The sequence below is a fragment of the Oxyura jamaicensis genome, chromosome 1 (assembly GCF_011077185.1).
Source record: "Oxyura jamaicensis isolate SHBP4307 breed ruddy duck chromosome 1, BPBGC_Ojam_1.0, whole genome shotgun sequence".
NCBI lineage: Eukaryota > Metazoa > Chordata > Aves > Anseriformes > Anatidae > Oxyura > Oxyura jamaicensis.
In genome coordinates, this window is record NC_048893.1 from 116,112,256 (window position 1) to 116,129,055 (window position 16,800).

Genomic DNA, 16,800 nt, shown 5'->3' on the forward strand with positions numbered 1-16,800 from the left:
TGAGCTGTGTCCCTGCTCAGGTGATAACCGTCAGTGGCAACCGTGATGAAAGCATCCAGTCGTGGCAGCTGAATTGGGCTCAAGATGGTTTTGTGGGAGATAGATCCAAGGGCTAACAGAGCACATATGGCTGGCATGTAAATATGATTAGTAGTCAATTATCCTACCCCATAAACAGGGGACAGCCCAGAGCCTGTTGAGCTCTCTGCAGTAGGCTGCATGCCATGATCTTCCCTTTGAGTGGGGGTGCCTCTCAAGGTTACTTCTCGAGGTCGAGAGACTCCTTGCCTGTGACAGACACTCAGTAAGTGACTAATCGCTGTCTTGTTGAAACTGCAAGTAATTTGCTAGCCATGCTGAGATTTTGTAATCTTAACTAAGTGATGTAAAGGATTGATTGTGTATATAGTCCTTTAGGTGTAAGCCATTGAGTTTGGGACTGGGACAGGATCTGGTTGTGTTTAGTCTCCTCAGAGTATGGACAGCAAAAGGGACTCCCTTCTGAACCTCTTGACTGAACATGAGGGTCTCCCTGATGTTTTTAGTCTGACCCTGTCTTCTCAGCAGTAAATAATCAAGGTACCTTGCCATCACTAATCTAGCTAATGTTGCGTTTACCATTAGGACTTTGTTAAATCTCTGTCTCATCCATGGTTAAGCCCCACTAAATCACTATTTTCATCAATAAATACATTGCTACTCCTGTCCTGTGAATGAAGTGCATAATTCCTTTCCCAACAGAGTTTCACGCAGGGTAGAATAGTACAATCTACCAGACCATCAATAGTTCCTTGCCCCTCTATGGGCTGTTGCAGGGTAGGAAATCTATGCCCCACACAAGCAAGATGACAAGACACTAAGTGCTGGAGGCGTTGCTTTTCTCCTCTATGCAAAAGCAATGAGGAAAGGGGAATACATTCCACTTTGGTAATAGCCATTGACACAGTCAAGTAACAAAATCACTGCAGGGGGTTGTATCGAGACCCTTTGGAGAGCTAAAATGGGTCTGTGTGTAGCAGGCCAGGAGAGATGTGCCCTGCTTAGGGAGGTCCTGTCTCAGGTGGAGCTTAGCCCAGTCACACATCCCAGTGCCTCATCTTTGTGCAGTGTTTTTTCACTCCTTCCAAGGATGTACGAGGAACAACTTTGCTAGGCTTTGCTCTCCAAATCCCAGTTCTTCATTCATGCAAAACAGACAGCAGCGGTTTTGCATTTTGATCTACGTTTGCTCACGCCGGTCAACCTCTTCTCCTAGAATCTCTGCAGTCAACCCTCCATTGCAGCAGAGACAGAAACTCCCTTAATCCTCAGGAAAACCTTGGGTTTTAATGATTGTATCTTCCTCTCCTGTCTGAAATAGCTCTAGGTGTTGTTTTCAGAAGAGGAAAATGTTTTTAGTATGGCAAAGCTTTGCAGAGGGCTATTGTCTGCAGAGTTAGGAACCTCCCAGTGCCAGAGCAAAAAATTAGGCAGTTTGCATGCAAGGTCTCCCTGGGGCAATGAAAATGCAGATAAAAATTCAGAAAGGATAACATTAAAGCTTAACTTTATTACATAACTCTAGGTGTGCATTTCCATAGTTTGACTATGTTTGGTGTTAGGAGGAGCAGGTCTTTCTCACAAAATTTACCAAGTATTCACTTTTCTTTTGATTTAAATTGCCAATGGATCCAAAGCTTGATTCTAAGGTAATATTGCTATGCTTTCTAAAGAAGCTTATGTTAAGGATTTTCTGTTTCTGCACTCCTCATGTCCTATGCGTCGTCTTCCTATATAAATCTGTTGTTGCGTTTTGAGCTATGTGCATCTGCAAACATTATGCACCAAAGATACCGCGTGTCCTTTACAGAGGCACTGAGTGAAGAAAAGCTCAAATCATGACATAGAGTTGATCTCTCATTGCATATCTCTCCAGTCTGACACGATGAACTTTTGCCTCTTTAGTTTGCACCTGTTCCTCTCTCCTGGTCGTAGAAAACAAAAAATACAGTATCAACAAGTTTGGTGAGAACATGCAAAAGGAGATTTTACAGAATTAGCATGTTGGGCATAGTGAATGGTTTCTTAATGGAGCAGACCCAGCGGTTTAGTAGTTCTGGGAATATACTCAATTTCTGTAATTATTGATGAGAAAAAGAGAAAAGAAAAGAAACACAGAGAGAGACGTTCTTTTCCATCTGGGAAATATGAAACTAATTGTTTTTTCTCTTAAGACAGTGCACAGACAATAACAACATTTCATAAGTATTTTCAAATAAATTTATATTGTGAATCAAAAAACCCTACCTCAAACTAATTCTAAAGACTGAATCTCACAAACAAATTTTTTCTTACAGATTTCAAGTTCAGAAGCAAATTCAGGATTTTAAATGGTCAGAAAATAGTGCTAATTCTGCCACTTCTGAGCAAATTTTCCTTTGCTTGAAAAAAAAATATCTTGGATTTACTTGTTTAGAATGCCTCCTGGATAGAAAATGATGTAGCTTTAGAAGCTTCAATTTATGCCAGATCTACAAGTTAGCCCATGTTAAGCCATGGAATTAGCTACAGTCAGCAGGAGCCACCTGTATATCAAAGGAAGTAATATGGTCCTTAGTAACTGAGAAAAAGAAAGATTTTTTTTTTTTTTAATGGAAGGGAGAGACCAGCATCTCTCTCATCCCTCATTAAGGAACAAAGTGAACAAGCTTCTTTTAGAAGGATAAATTTTAATCAAATGAGTGAACTGGAAAAAAAAATATCTAATGAAGACTAGGAAGGTACATGGGCTATATTTCAAGCTGAGAAATATAATGATGAACTACCACCAACACCCCCCTAACTTGGTTTTCCCTAATTTTTGAGAATACGGCGTAATGCACTTGTGTTTTTTGTCAGAATTGAAACAAATCAGCAAATTTATCTCTGACATTGTTGACAGGCATCTGAAGCATTACAGAGAGAAGCACCAGGCAGGACCTAAGATACCTTATAATGAAGAATATTAGAAGCTAATTTTACCTTTACAACCTTACAGGTGAAGTAGAGAGGATAAACTTCTTTTAAGAAGCCCAGACAGCAGAGAGCCTGGACTTACTCACAGACTGCACCTCCCAGGGTGGCTAGTTCAAATTAAATCATTAGCTGAGAAGGAATAATCCTGGTAGGTTCAGAAAACTAGCTTTAAATTTGGCCTGCTAGCAAAATTCTGAATGTATTTACTCTGGATTCCGTTTCTCAACCCATATTAAAGCTCCATAGCATAATCAATTATGGGCTTATTGCAAAGTACAATAGGATTCAGTCTCCAGGAATGCCTCCAGGTATGTCTTAGAAGGACGATAAAACTAACAGTAATGGGTCTACAACTTCTAAGGCTAATTTCCACAGTTACAAATTTTATAAATAAATAGAAGAAATGTCAGCTCTCAGTCACTCAGCTTGTGGTCTCTCATACTGATAACTCTTCTCTTCTCAGACACTTTCTGTTTCTCTGATATATTCTGCTTTCTGTTCTGAAGCCCCTGGGACTTGTTCAAAGCATTCCCATTCCTACTTTTCACGTTGCTAAATGGAGCAAAGAACTAACACAGCCAGAAATGTGGTCCCAACGCAGACAGAGCTCCCAAGGAGGAGGCAGCTCTGCAGACCTGGGGATGAAGGGGTGCCCACAGCCCATTGCTGAGGCTGGGGCTGAAGGGGTGATGCTCCATGGGAGAGGGACGATCACTTGCAATCAGGTGAGTAGGCGGACGAAGAGGATGGCAAGCAAGGGTTGCAGGGTGATGTGGGCAAGAGGAATCTCATGATCCAAAAACAGGGCTGAAATGTGCCCATCCCAAGTGTATGCACACAAATAAGTAAGCTCTAACAAGACAGCATGGTGGAGGAAATTCTCATGTTTTGGAAATCAGCCCGAGTGCCTTTCTGAAATGCATCTTGGGCTGCGTTAGGCAAAGTGTCTCCAGCAGGCTGAGGGAGGTGATCCTTACTCTCTGCTCAGCCCTGGTGAGACAGATCTGGATTGCTGGGTCCAGTGCTGAGCTCCCCAGCACCAGAGAGATAGCAGCACACTGGAGCAAGTCCAGCAAAGGGCCATGCATGTGATTAAGGGTTGGAGCATCTCTCCTATGAGGCGACACTAAGAGAGCTGAGACTGCTCAGTCTGGAGAAGAGAAGGCTCGGAGGGGATCAGTAGGTATAAGTATCTGATGTGAAGTGTAAAGAAGACAGAGCTGGGCTCTTCTTTGTGGTTCCCAGTGACAAGGTGAGGCAACAGGCACAAACTGAAATACTGGTTATTCCATTAAAACATAAGAAAAAGGTTATTTTACTGTAGGAGTGCTTGAACGCTGCAGCAGGTTGTCCAGAGAGCTTGTGGAGTCTCCATCCCTGGAGATCTTCAAAACCTGGCTGGACATGCTCTGAACAACCTGCTCTTGGTGACTTTGATTTGATCAAGGGGGCTGGGACTAGGCAATCTCTAGAGATGCCTACCTGCTTCAACTGTATGCTGACTCTACCCTTCTCTCCTCCCTCCTGTGCTTTCAGAGAAATTGTCCCACAGGTTCCCACACCAGTGCAGCTCTTCTTAGAGACACCAACACAGGCAAAGTCGTAGGCTACTTTTTCTTGATGGTGTGATTAAAATCCCAACAATATTTTGTCCGTGTTAACATTCCCAGTGTTCTTATCCTGCAAGACTTTGCACCAGAAGCAATAAGACTAGTGACAGGAGGAGCAAACACACCTCAGGTCGCTTTGGAATCCCCATTAAAATGCAATCTGTTGTACATTGTTAGAATTTTTGACAACAAATGTTGGTCTTAAAAGATATGATTAAAAACCATAGGGAGATAACATGCAGTTGAAATGGCCAGCAAAAACATATCCAATACTTGTGCAGTCTTCAAGATCTAATATGATCTAATAAACACAAGATCAAACTGGAATCTGAGAATGTCCAAATCCTCACCTCTGCTGTTCGCTTGGTTGTCTAGCATCACACCAGTAATTTGACTTTTCTTTCTATAATATCACTGACATACACAGTCCTACTTGCTCCTACACCTAGCTGTGAAATGGGGTTTAAAATAATTAACTACCCACACTTCTTATTTGATACCAGAATTAATTAGTTCCTTTGTCTGTGAAGACTTCTAATGCTGCATCAGAGTATTCCTTCTCGACAGTAATTGCATTTTATGAGAATACTGTTTCTTTGCTGTTACACAAAGGATGTCTCATCACCTACAAACAGCGTCTTGCTTTGCATTAGTTGTGAACATACAAGAAGAAGAAACCTTCTGGGGGAAAATCCCAAACTCTTTCACCAGGAAATCCTCAGTGAAAGCAGAATTTATAGGAGTCCCGTGTGGGTTTATAATCACACACATATTTATCTCACTGCCTAAGTTCAGCAAGAACTGTGCTTCTGCACTTTGAGACACCTGTACCTTAAAACACTATGTATACCTTTCACCTGTTGGTACACAATGGCTATGCATAGTGAAATAGCAAGATACCTATTCATCATTCAAAGCCTTTCTAGGTCAGCTTTTCAAAAAGAAAGAAAGATCATTTTTGGTGTCTCTTTTTGTAGAGGTGGAAACCGTCAGAGAGCATTCTAGCTGCTTCACAACTCACAAACCTGTGGTATCATTGTATAAAGGATTGTGGGGTTGCAAGTCACAGGCAGCACCAAGACTGACACAGGAATACTTTATGTGGGTTTTCAGTTTATTAGCACATTGGCCATGCTTTTCAGCTTCATTTTTAGCAGAATCCCACAGACTGGGAACTTCTCAGGTAGATAAAGTCTTACCTGCTCCCTTTTCCAGCAAATCCAGCTCCTTGCTGGTACTGGACTGCGGGAAAAGGACCCATTTGCTCTTTTGCCTGTCATTGTAATCCCCCCTGAAACACCAATGGCAAAATTTTGCATGGACAGACCTGTGAGAAAGTTTTGTGTCATTAATGGTGTGTTCCCAGTTCTGGACTCTGTAGTTCCACCTGTGCCACAAAAAGGTGGCATCGCTTTTCCAGGACGTCAGTGTTACCCAGGGGAACCCTCTTTCTGAGGGTGCAGCTGCCCTGCCAGGCTGGCGGGACTGTGAGGTGCAAAGCCCGAATCACCAAACTGCCCGGGAGTGCAGGCAGGATCACTACGAGAGTGAGAAGCAACACAGGACAACAAGGTAGTCTCCTGGGTCTTCAATATGTCTGTCATGTAGAGCTGAACAATATAGACCTTTTAATTAGAGGTGGAGACGGATACCTCATGCATCCATGCCAGAAATATCCAACCTGCTTGCTTTAAATAGCTTTTCATCCATGGCCGAGCTCTTTAAACTTTCTCCTTTTATTAAAACAGCTCAACTGAGACCATTTTAATGTGCCCCCATCTAGTTATTTTATTGGAAAATATTAAAAGTGTGGACCAGGTGAAATTAAATGCTTTGAAAGTGGAAATCAAGCAGTACTTTCAGTTTTTAAAAGCAGCTTCCCCTCCTTGTGCTGATGCACTTAATATTATCCTCTTATTTAAGAGGTATTGTTTGAGCTAAAATTGTGAATAACACTGTAATGGGCACGAACAAAGGAAATGATAAGTAAGAAAAATATAGCTCGTTAGAGAGAGCGTGATTAAAAGGATAAATGGACTTCCACAGGCTTGGGCCATTTTTCTCTGGTTATTAACCACTCCTCTTAGCATTCCCTCCACAACATGCCAAGCTGGATGGGAACAAAGGCTGGCAAAGCCAAGGATAGCAGGTCCTCTGCTGGCTGCTGTGACCAGCAGGTCACCTTCGGAAAAGGGCTGAAAGGGGTGCACAGGGCAGACCTCTCTCCCTCCTGTTTCCCTCTGGAGCACTGCTTGTGCTTTAGGACCCATCCGTGGTAAATCCTGATCTCTCAACACTGAGCTCATTTATAGAGGACAAGAACAAGGCCTTTGGTGCCATCAGAACGGACACAGGAACATCACTGCGATGGTGCCAACAGCGCTGGTCCTAGCCCCGTGCCAGGCGGTGTGCATTGCCAGGGAGGGATGGGAACCCAACCACACTGCTTCACCCCAGGGAGCGCTGCCCCAGCCGTGCTGCTTTCAGTTCAGTCATCAGCAAACGCTGGCAGAGCTGTCCAGACACACAGTATAGTGTTACTATAGTAGTATAGCATGGTACCAGTGACACAAAAGGGCACACTTTGGTGCCATCAGGCTGCACAGGCTGGTTGTAAAACATGGGTATCCCACCTGTCCTGGCAGAGCACTGGTGTAAGCTGCACCAGGCCAGCTGGGAGCGAGGTGAGGGCTTCCTCAAAGGCAGCATGACAAAGACACAACACCAAAGCTGGCCCTTGGTGAACCTGACAGAAGATGCAGCAAATCCTTTTTATGCAGGTTCCTCTGGAAGGACAGCTGTGTGTGTTCATATCGCAGTGCTCTCATGATAAAGGAAAAGAGAGCTATGGGAATAGTGTTTCTCCCAGATTTGGGGTTGTGGTGTCTTTTTTTTTCTTCTTAAATGAGCAAAGCAATAAAGACATAGCAATACAAATCAAAAATGTAAAATATGACTTCGATTTGACCTAAAGAGGATATGGGATACGGACAATAAATAAAACATTTCTGAAACTGAGGAATAAATCTAGCTCTGGGAATTCTCAGGGAGGGGAAAAAAGCATTCATAAAAATTCACTCCTCTCTGAGCTGCAGCCCTGAACCTCCCATGCACTAGATGGGAGACACTGATAAATCTGGGAGGCCATACGTGCCAACCAGCTCATATGTTTTCAGTGAGCAATGACAGGGAGCCAAATTGCTTTATTCCGATTAGTGAAGGTCCTCTGACTGCAAAATACACTGTGCGAAAAAAATATTGAGTTTTAGTTCGCTGACACATCAATTTAAGAGAATTATTGCTTTCACACAGAGGCCAAAGCATGTATCTCCCTTCATGTATGTGCAGTAAAAACTAATTGTCAACTTTTATGTGGGAGCGAGGGATGGGAGCGGTACCCCTCCAACCTGCGGCTGTGTGCTCTGACTTGTGTGTTATCTCACAGTGCAAACAGCTGTGAACGACTGGCATTTTGTTTTACTCCTAAGCACAAAATAAACTCTCCATAAACAGCCTAAGCATGACTCGCATTTTTGAGTTGTATTTTCTCTGAAGAATTTTCTAGAAAGCTCTTTCGTCTGGCTTCTTAGCCATGAAGTCTCACAGATGGCAAAAGGGACCACTAATGAAACCCACGACCAGGTTGTCTCCCGCTGCAGCTTAAAACTCGCATCCTTTTCTCGCAGAAGTAATTTCGGGGTGGGGGGATGCCCAGGTGCTCGTGATACGTGGTCATTTCAGTGCCTCGTCCAGTCCGGTCTGTAACCTCATCATGTGATGGAGCTGATTCAATTATGCCATCTCTTGATTTGCCATGATGCTCCCCTCGCCCGGAGAGACGGGGGCGGGGAGTCCTACACACACTAATACCACTCAGACAATAGGCATGCGAAATTGATGTTCATGCAATATCTCGAAGTCTCCGGAGATTTGTATTTTAGCTATCGTACGGAGCGCTTTGCTTTCATTGCCTCTCTCCTTCACCTTTGTTTCCCAGCTCACCGTCTCATCTTCCGTCTTGGCTGGTGCTCCTGGCTGCTGCGGGATTGTTCATTGCATATTCAGTAGATCTACCGGTGCAAAGCAACTCATTTTCACCACCTGAAATTCACACCGCGAAGGCAGAAATAATCAAATATTTTTTTAAAAAGACTGGTGAAGCAAAACACTGCACATTAATTATTGTGATAGTTATAGGATAATAACTAATTATTAATTATGCTTTCCAGCAATTCCTGCCTGGTATTTTGTTGAAATCATCACCTAGGCATTGAAATTTGTATTAATTCTTCTAATGCAGCATTTTACAATCGCGATATATAGCTTGCTCCCATTTTTATTGGATTGTTTTTTCCCTGTGATAAAATAGGAACTGGTCTTTCCTACGATGAGAAAAGAAGAATCTACACAGCATATTTCTCTGGCACAAACAGAAAAAGGAAAAGAGAGAGAGAAAAATAAATGCCTTTTTCTAATCTCAGTTTCCTCTTATTGCCAGTAATTTCACCACTTCTCCATTTTCTCACAACAGACTGCCTTTGATTTGCTTTCAAAATGAAGGCCTCGCTGACAGACAACCGTAGGAACAAAGGGGTCCAAACACGAGAGGATACGGGGGGTGCTGGCCATGGGGGAAGAGAGGGGATGTGCTTGGATGCAGCAGGGAGAAAAGAGGAGTCGTCGGGGGGTTAAGGAGGCTGGGAGAAGGGCATGTAAGAGGCAAAAGAGAGAGAAGGGGAAAGAAAAGGGATGGAAAGAAAAGGAACAAATGAAAAGAGAGGTGTGGCAGCATGTGGAGACATCGCCTTGCCAAGACAAAGGGAGGACGCAGGATGCTGCACAGGGCCTGTTGAGATGTCCCGGCTAAAGGGGAATAAGATCCAGAAGGAAGGTAGGAAAATGGCTTTAGGAAGAGGATGCATACCTTCGCAGCACACTCCTCATGGCTGGGAGCACAGAGGAAGCAGGAGGGCTCCCCCAGCCCATGGGGCCATTCTGCCCCTATGGCCAGAGTCACAGGCCCAGCACTTCCTTCTCTGGGGTCCCTCCAAAGATGCAGTCTCCAGACTCAGGCAGGTCACCCAGGGGAGCAGGCATGGAGATGAGGATGGGGAGAGTATCGGAGAATCACTACCGAGCCCTCACCTCTGCTCTTCTCTCTGCTCTCCCAACTCCACCAGCCGCTGGCTTTGTGCTTCTGGTAGCAAGAGGAGAGCAGAACCAAAGGCCGTTGCCAAGTGTAGGTGTCCCTCCTGGTGAGGGATGGCTTGTCCTTCTCTCCTGGTGACCCTAGCTGAGCAGGGATGGGAACAACATCATCACAGGCATTTCTGTGCCTTGTGTCCCTGGGGAAAACCCAGCCCTGATGTCTTGGCCAGGGGCAAGGTGGAAGCGGGCCCCCATACCACCTGGACACCATGGAAGCACAGCAACGTGACAGGGAGCTGGGGATGCCAAGAGGAATGAGCGAGCAGGCTGTAAGGTGGTGATAGGATGCAAAAACCTGCCTTGGGGGAGAAATGGGGGGCAGCTGCAGACAGGGTCAGAGCTGATTACTTTGCTGGACTTAGGGATGCAGCAGTACTTTCACCGGGCTCTAAGCAATTTGGGTTGTTCTGTCTAGGGGAGATGAAGAGCTGGAAGCAGAGACAAGTGTTTGGGTTAGAGCAAAGCACATCAGAAATGCATGCATGGCAGGAGGCAGAAGTACAGCAGGATTAAGGAGAAAAAAAAAAAAAAAAAAAAAAAAAAAGTCTTAATAGTTTTAGAGCCACTATGTGAAAGACCTAAACAGCATTTAAGCATTCAGACCTTAACAGCCAGAACAGAAAGGGAAATTTCCTAATGACAGCATTTCCTACCCAGTCCTTTATCCATACCAGAGATGCATAACAGGAGCTGGGCAATCTAATGGAGATTAACTGCTCAAAAGTAATAAAAAACCCAACACTTCCACACGGCGCTGGCTGCTGCCTCAGCTCCCCATCCCCTGGCAGCTTCCCAAACACACAAGTTCATACCGTGAATGCTGAATTGGAAAAGCTGGAGGGCAGAGCTCCTGTGGAAACCACAGGGGGAGAGCATGCATGAAGAAAAAGCTTTCTGCATGACAGCATTTAAACTGGAAGGCACTTCTACTGGGGAAATAGCCCCACATGCCAACACTGAGCCAGGAAAAAATGGCCTCGCTGGGGTGTTGTTGATTAATCCTACCGTGACCCAAAGAAACAGCAATTCGCTACTTAATTGTAGCTAGCCACAAAAAGGAAAAATAAAAAAGGGAAAATGAAAAAAAGAAAAAAAGGGAACACTAAGAGAGCATTTCTTCACTACGTCTAGATCAGTTTATTATTATTATTATTTATTTTTTTCTCTTGGTGATTTATTGCACATGCAGAGTGTAGGTATTTATTTAAATAAAAGATATATACCTACCTCCAGGTACAGAATCTGGCATGCTACAAAGCATGTAAACAAATTAATGCTGGGCTTGGTGCCCAGTTAAGAAAGCTCACCAAACCCAAAAAACTACAGCCTTTAAAAGCTTGGGTCTCAGTAGAAGAGAAGAGTCCCAGGATGAGGTAGGAGGGTCAGGAAGCTGTAATGAACCTGTACAGGACTGTCTGATTGGTCGTATAACATCAGCCTACGTGTTTCCAGCTAAATATTGAGGCTTTCTTATGATAAGCCTCATATACCTACGTTGTGGGAGACATTCCTTGCTACCTACAAAGAAGAGACAGCTGAGTCATGAAAGAGGAATCAGAGATTTAAAGAAGACATGGGATTTGCTCCAAGTTGAATGGAGGGTTGGAATTAACTACAGACAGCTTTTTGGAATTAACTACAGACTCCCGAAATTCAGCATGGCACGCTGGACGTAAGGTCAACCTTCCTTCTCTAACCTCACACTGTGCCTTCAAAGTCAGGGAAAGGAAATTCAGGTTTAAAATCTGAAGCTGTTCAGGACAGCATTGAAATGAGATGGGGGAAAAAAAAAACTCTAGAAAAGATGTCTAAGTTGAGAAAAAATCATCCAGGTCAGAAAGCAAAGACAATCCTGTATTTGTCTCACTTGCTGTGGAAGGACATGGTAAAGCAGTAGTCACTCAGCAGCTTCTGGCCTGGATAATTAAAACCTTTACGTAATATCAGGTAAAAGAGTAAACAGTCTTTCCATGGTGTGCTGAATTCAACCCCCTTCTTTGTACTTGCAGCTCCGGGTTGTAGATTTTTTTTTCTTTTTCCAGAGCATCTTGAACAGATAATCAGAGCGTGCTGACATTCAGCAGTAATCAATTAGCACCTACTTTAGATTAAATTGAGAATATGTAAATTGGGCTCCTCATCAGGCACCACAGTCAACATTTCAGAGACACTCACCGTGCTCTGAACATATTAAAACAGATGAAATGTAGAAGTTGTTCAAAATCCTATTCCAAAATGGGTGGCAGGTTGAGCTATACCAACCATTTAAGATTACTTTTATCTGTTTTATTTTTTTTTCTTTTTTCTAATCTTAGCTTATGTTAAATTAGCCTCTACAATTCTTCTGCCAACCTAAAACAAACCTGACCTTTTATATAGAGTTACGCACATATATAACATGACAACATGCAGCTCTTATAAATAAACACTAGGAACCTGACCCCTAAAGAGTGCACTACTGTGTTCCCCCCGTTGTCCTTTGGTCCTACCTGCAGTGAACACACAGCCACGTATCAAGAGATCAAGCTGCTCCTTGTAATGTTTGGGACAATTTCACACTGCTTCATAAAAAGGTAAGGAGGAGAATCCTTGGGGCCATGCCACTCCCAGTGCCACAGTACCCAGAACTACTGGTTAGATAAGTTTCTGCTGGACCCAGCACAGAAGTCCCACTTTGGTAGGTGTTCAATAGAAAAGGCTCACAGGAACTACTTCTTTCTTCAAACACTGAGCAAGGAGCTTGGAAAGAGACATACAATTATTCTTATCATTGGGATTTTTCCTATCTTCACAGCAAACATTCTGTTAGATCCCACCTTGGGTCAGCCTGCCTGACCTCTCACTATAAATTAAAAATGTTGGTTCTTCACCACATCGCCTCCATAGCATCCATCCCCAGCTGATCACATTTAGAGACAGAGACAAAGACTGGGCCCCACCTAAAGTAGATACTGTAGTCTGTGCTCGTTAAAAAGAGCATTAAACCTGTGCGAGGATGAAGGAAAGCATGATTCTGTTAAAAATACATACATCTGAGTGTTTTTTAGAATCCTTTTTGTCTCTAGAGAACATCATCTTACACAGAAAGGCTTTTCTTTTGGACTCTGAGTGCACCTGATTGCCATGACCATAGGGGCTTTGCATTTCATTCTGACTCAACAAAAGCTGTATGTTTCAGCTCCCTCTTCTCCCCCATATTGCAGGTGAGATCGTTTCTCCAGCGACCAGTTCATCATTTCTGCTCAGACGTATCCTATTTACATAGCTCATAAGGCGTTAGCCAAAACGTACCCCTCAAACCAAGTCACACGCACGCACACGTATATATTTGTATAAAGCCGTCATACCGTGCCTGCAATAGCATAACAACACACAGCAGATAGATTATACTTGTCCCACAGTTTGTTTTTGTGATTAGCAGGCACGATGCAGATCCAATAGATATTAGCATGTCCAGGAAGCTCTCACGATAAATTGCCGAGCTACTAATAATTTAGATATTTTTATGACTGTTCAGTGGTGGCTAATTTTGTCTAATAAAATCCCATTAAGTTGCTGCTTGGTCCTTTTCCTTCCTCCAAGTCCCTGAACGGGACTTATATGCTAATTGCAACCAGTATATGCTAATTAGACCTCATTTCCATTTCTTAAAGAGATAAGCGCTGTTCTGTGCCAACCAATCGTTCAGTCATCCCACCTCTGCAGCAACCTTTCGGCCTGGCTGGCCCGCAAGTGCCACGAAGCCCTGCGCTCTGCTCCCTGCAGCGGTGGCAGGGTCCCCGAGAGAGCAAGGCAAGGGAAGGGAAAAGGAAGGCAAGGCGAGGGTCTCTGCTGGTACTGCTCTTTCTGCCCACCCAGCCACGGTGCGGGAGGGGAAAGCTGCGCTCTCCTGCTCTTTGGGTTATGCTCAAGGCGTTTACAAGCATCTTTTCAGACAGCAAGCCGAAGGAGGAGGTGGTGCAGCCCCTTCTGCAGCGCACGCAGCCGGGCTGCCAGCTCTCCATCACGCCCAGCCCACGCGGGCTCATTAGAGCTTCGGGGAAGCAATCACAAGTTTATCATGCTTGAAGGGGCTGCGAGTCTCCTTGCGCTGCCTAATGTGATTTCGCCGCTCTGCAATGTAGTCAGAATTAGATCCATATTAAAGATCGGTTAGCAGAGAGAGAGGGAGCGAGAGCAGGAGCAGCAAGCACCAGTCAGGTTTTGAAAAGCACAAGGTGCCTTTTGAGCTGCTGGCTGCAGCATCGTACGCTTGGCTCTGGGGAGGGTGACCTTCAAAACCCCGGGATGAGATTTGTCAAGATTTTTGCGCTGAATACATAAGAGTTCTGACAAATTCCATGTTGCGTGTTAAGCTGGCAGCCTTGCTTTGTGGTGTCAGGAGCAGAGCCTGGGCTCGCTGGCGCTTGGGTAAAAGCCCACTGGAGAAGGAATCGCTCCACGAAAGTCGGAAGGGCGGCTCCCAAGCTGCTCAGTTGTAAATACAGAGCAGTGCCACCAGCATGGTGTGACTCGACAGGGAGTTCAGGCAGATTGTTTACCAGCACATACTCCTCCCTATAAAAGACATTTCTTGAAATTACTTAAAAATGACTTTTCCCCTCTGCCCTCCCCGGAAAGCTAATTGTAATATTTTACTGTTAGAAGAAGACAATTGCGAAGTCAAAAGATCTGGGAACATTAGCGATGTCATTGTTTGAAAAAGAAGCAGCCTTGAAACATCATTTGCAAATCTATTCATTATTCTGAAATGCTAAATGCAGTAAGAGCAGGTTTAGCATCTGTCTGCTAACTAACTCCCTTATTATTACCCAGTGGAAGAAGAAAAACACAGACAAGCAGCGCATTACTTCAGGAAGCCTGAATGTTGCAGACACGAAGGGTTCCCAAAACATGCAGAACCCTCCACCCCCACCCCAGACGGGGCTCCTCAAGTCTCTGCTTTGTGCTGCATTTGACAAATGGGGCTAGGCTGGCTTCTGATTTTTGTGGGCAAAAATGAATCCCTGATGTTGTCTCAGGGAGCTCGGCGATGTTACGCCGGGGATGAATTTGCCCACGTATGCCTCACGCTAATGCAATTCTCCCCGTAACCAAACTCATTATCCACCCAATTTCCCCTCCACCTCTCTTATCTCTCTCTTCCCTACGTACAAACACACACCCGCACGCACACGCGCTCCCTTTCGCTGGCATGTCAGTCACAGCTATCTCTGCAGGAGGGCTGAACTTCATCCCTCGGTGTCTCCAGACAGGCCACAAATCGCCGATGCGAATACACGGCGGGCTGCCGGAATCCTCCGCACGTGGAGACGGGACAAAAGGGCAGCACCTCCTCTGGTGGTGGCCAGGGAGCAAACCCTCCACCGGAGGTAACGTTTAATGACGAGGCAGGGGAAGAGGCAGAGCGGGGATCTGGCAGCTCTCCAGCCTCAGATCGCCTGCGGCGGTATCAGCTGCACGCTGGTGCCGCCAGGGAGTGTCAACAGCAGCAGCAGCAGGAGCAGCGTGGAGACGCTTGTGCGAGATGGAAGGAGAGGGAAAGGGCACGCGAGGCGAAAATCCATCAATATGTAAAAAAAAATATCGCTAAGGCTACTCTCTTTCAGTAAAATTAAATGGGCTGGAGGGGGGTTCCTGAAGAGCAGGTCTTTCTATTGCTCGCACATTTCTCTTTACACCTCTCCCTTCTGGTATTACCGATTATTTAACTCTGTAGCTGCACTTTAACTTCAGACAGCACTCCAGGATACAGGCGGTTTGAAGGAGGCCATACAAAATGAAATTTTATATTTTATTGCGTTGTATTGTTCAGCATTTTAAAGAGGTAAATTAATCACTAAACTGCTGTTCTGTGCTTTAAACTACCAGCTGTTCAGGGCTCTGAATTACAAGATTTATCCTTCAGGATTTTTTTAAATCATTTTTTTTCCACCTTTCGTATAAAGACTTTATAGGGAAATAAGAACATGCTGGGGAGCGGAGGAGGGGATTAAGAGACAAAGAATCACGCTGTGCTTTGGTCTTCATCCCACATCAGATGACTTGGTGACAGCCCTTCCCCAGTGGGCTTTACAGCTTAATTACCTGGATTGTGGGCTTTCCCATTCCAATCACCCCTAGACTTTATTAGTATTTAGATCGTCTTGCTTAGTCTGTTGAGTTTTCCCTTCACCCCGGCAGCTGTAGCGTTAAACACACACAAAAGGCCGGTGGTAAGCCCTCATCACCGCGATCCGTGCTGAAATCAAACAACACAAAGTCTGACCACAGCGGGGACCTTTTTTCATTACAGGTAGAAGCGAGGCAATAAAAAGAAAGGCGAGGGGGAGGGGGGGATGTTTGCAAATGCTCTCCGAGCTGCCCACGAGTGCGCTCCCTTGAAGAAAGTGTGCGGGGCTCAAGAACAGGGAAAAGGGAGGATGGAAGAGCAGCAATTCTGTGCATCCAAATTCTCGCTGTTTCCTTTGGCTCTTCCGAGCTGTTTCTCTGCACTTTTCATTGAAGCACTGCTTTGAGCCCTGGGTTAAGGTGCATGAGCTGTCTGACATCTCCCCTGTCTGTGTACCTGCCTGCTGGTAGCTCACCTGCAGCATGTGCACGAAGCATCCACACCACGATCTGTTCAGGGATGCTGCTGGGAAGTTAAACCTGCACGCTGAGCTCAGTTTGTTCCCAGTGGGGTGTCAGGGCCTGACCTCCAACGCAGTGTGTGGCTGGGCCCTCCATTTTCCACCCAGTGGAGAGCACAGACAACCCCAGAAATTCCTTTCCAACATCACTTCTTCAGCCATCCTGCTTCCACCAGTTTCTCTCTAAGTTTCTTCTGTGCTCTGCTAGAGAATAAGGCCTCTGCAGGGAGTGGTACATGAGCGGGAGGAGAGCAGGTCCCTGCTTTTGTACTGCTGCCGGCCCTTAGCAAATGACACAGCTGTGCTCCAGTTAGACCTCTCCTCTGCAAAACTGAGTTAGCAGGGCCAGCCTATTC

At 45.0% G+C, this 16,800-nt stretch overlaps 1 long non-coding RNA gene across 1 annotated transcript; it reads right to left on the reverse strand.

The window, feature by feature from the left end:
• Positions 1–7,491: 7,491 nt before the first annotated feature.
• Positions 7,492–13,368, reverse strand: LOC118160918. The gene is made up of 2 exons (XR_004747755.1): positions 11,988–13,368; positions 7,492–8,705 (listed from the first exon to the last, which is right to left on the reverse strand). It is a non-coding gene; the product is annotated as an uncharacterized LOC118160918 (long non-coding RNA).
• Between the last annotated feature and the right edge of the window lie 3,432 nt (positions 13,369–16,800).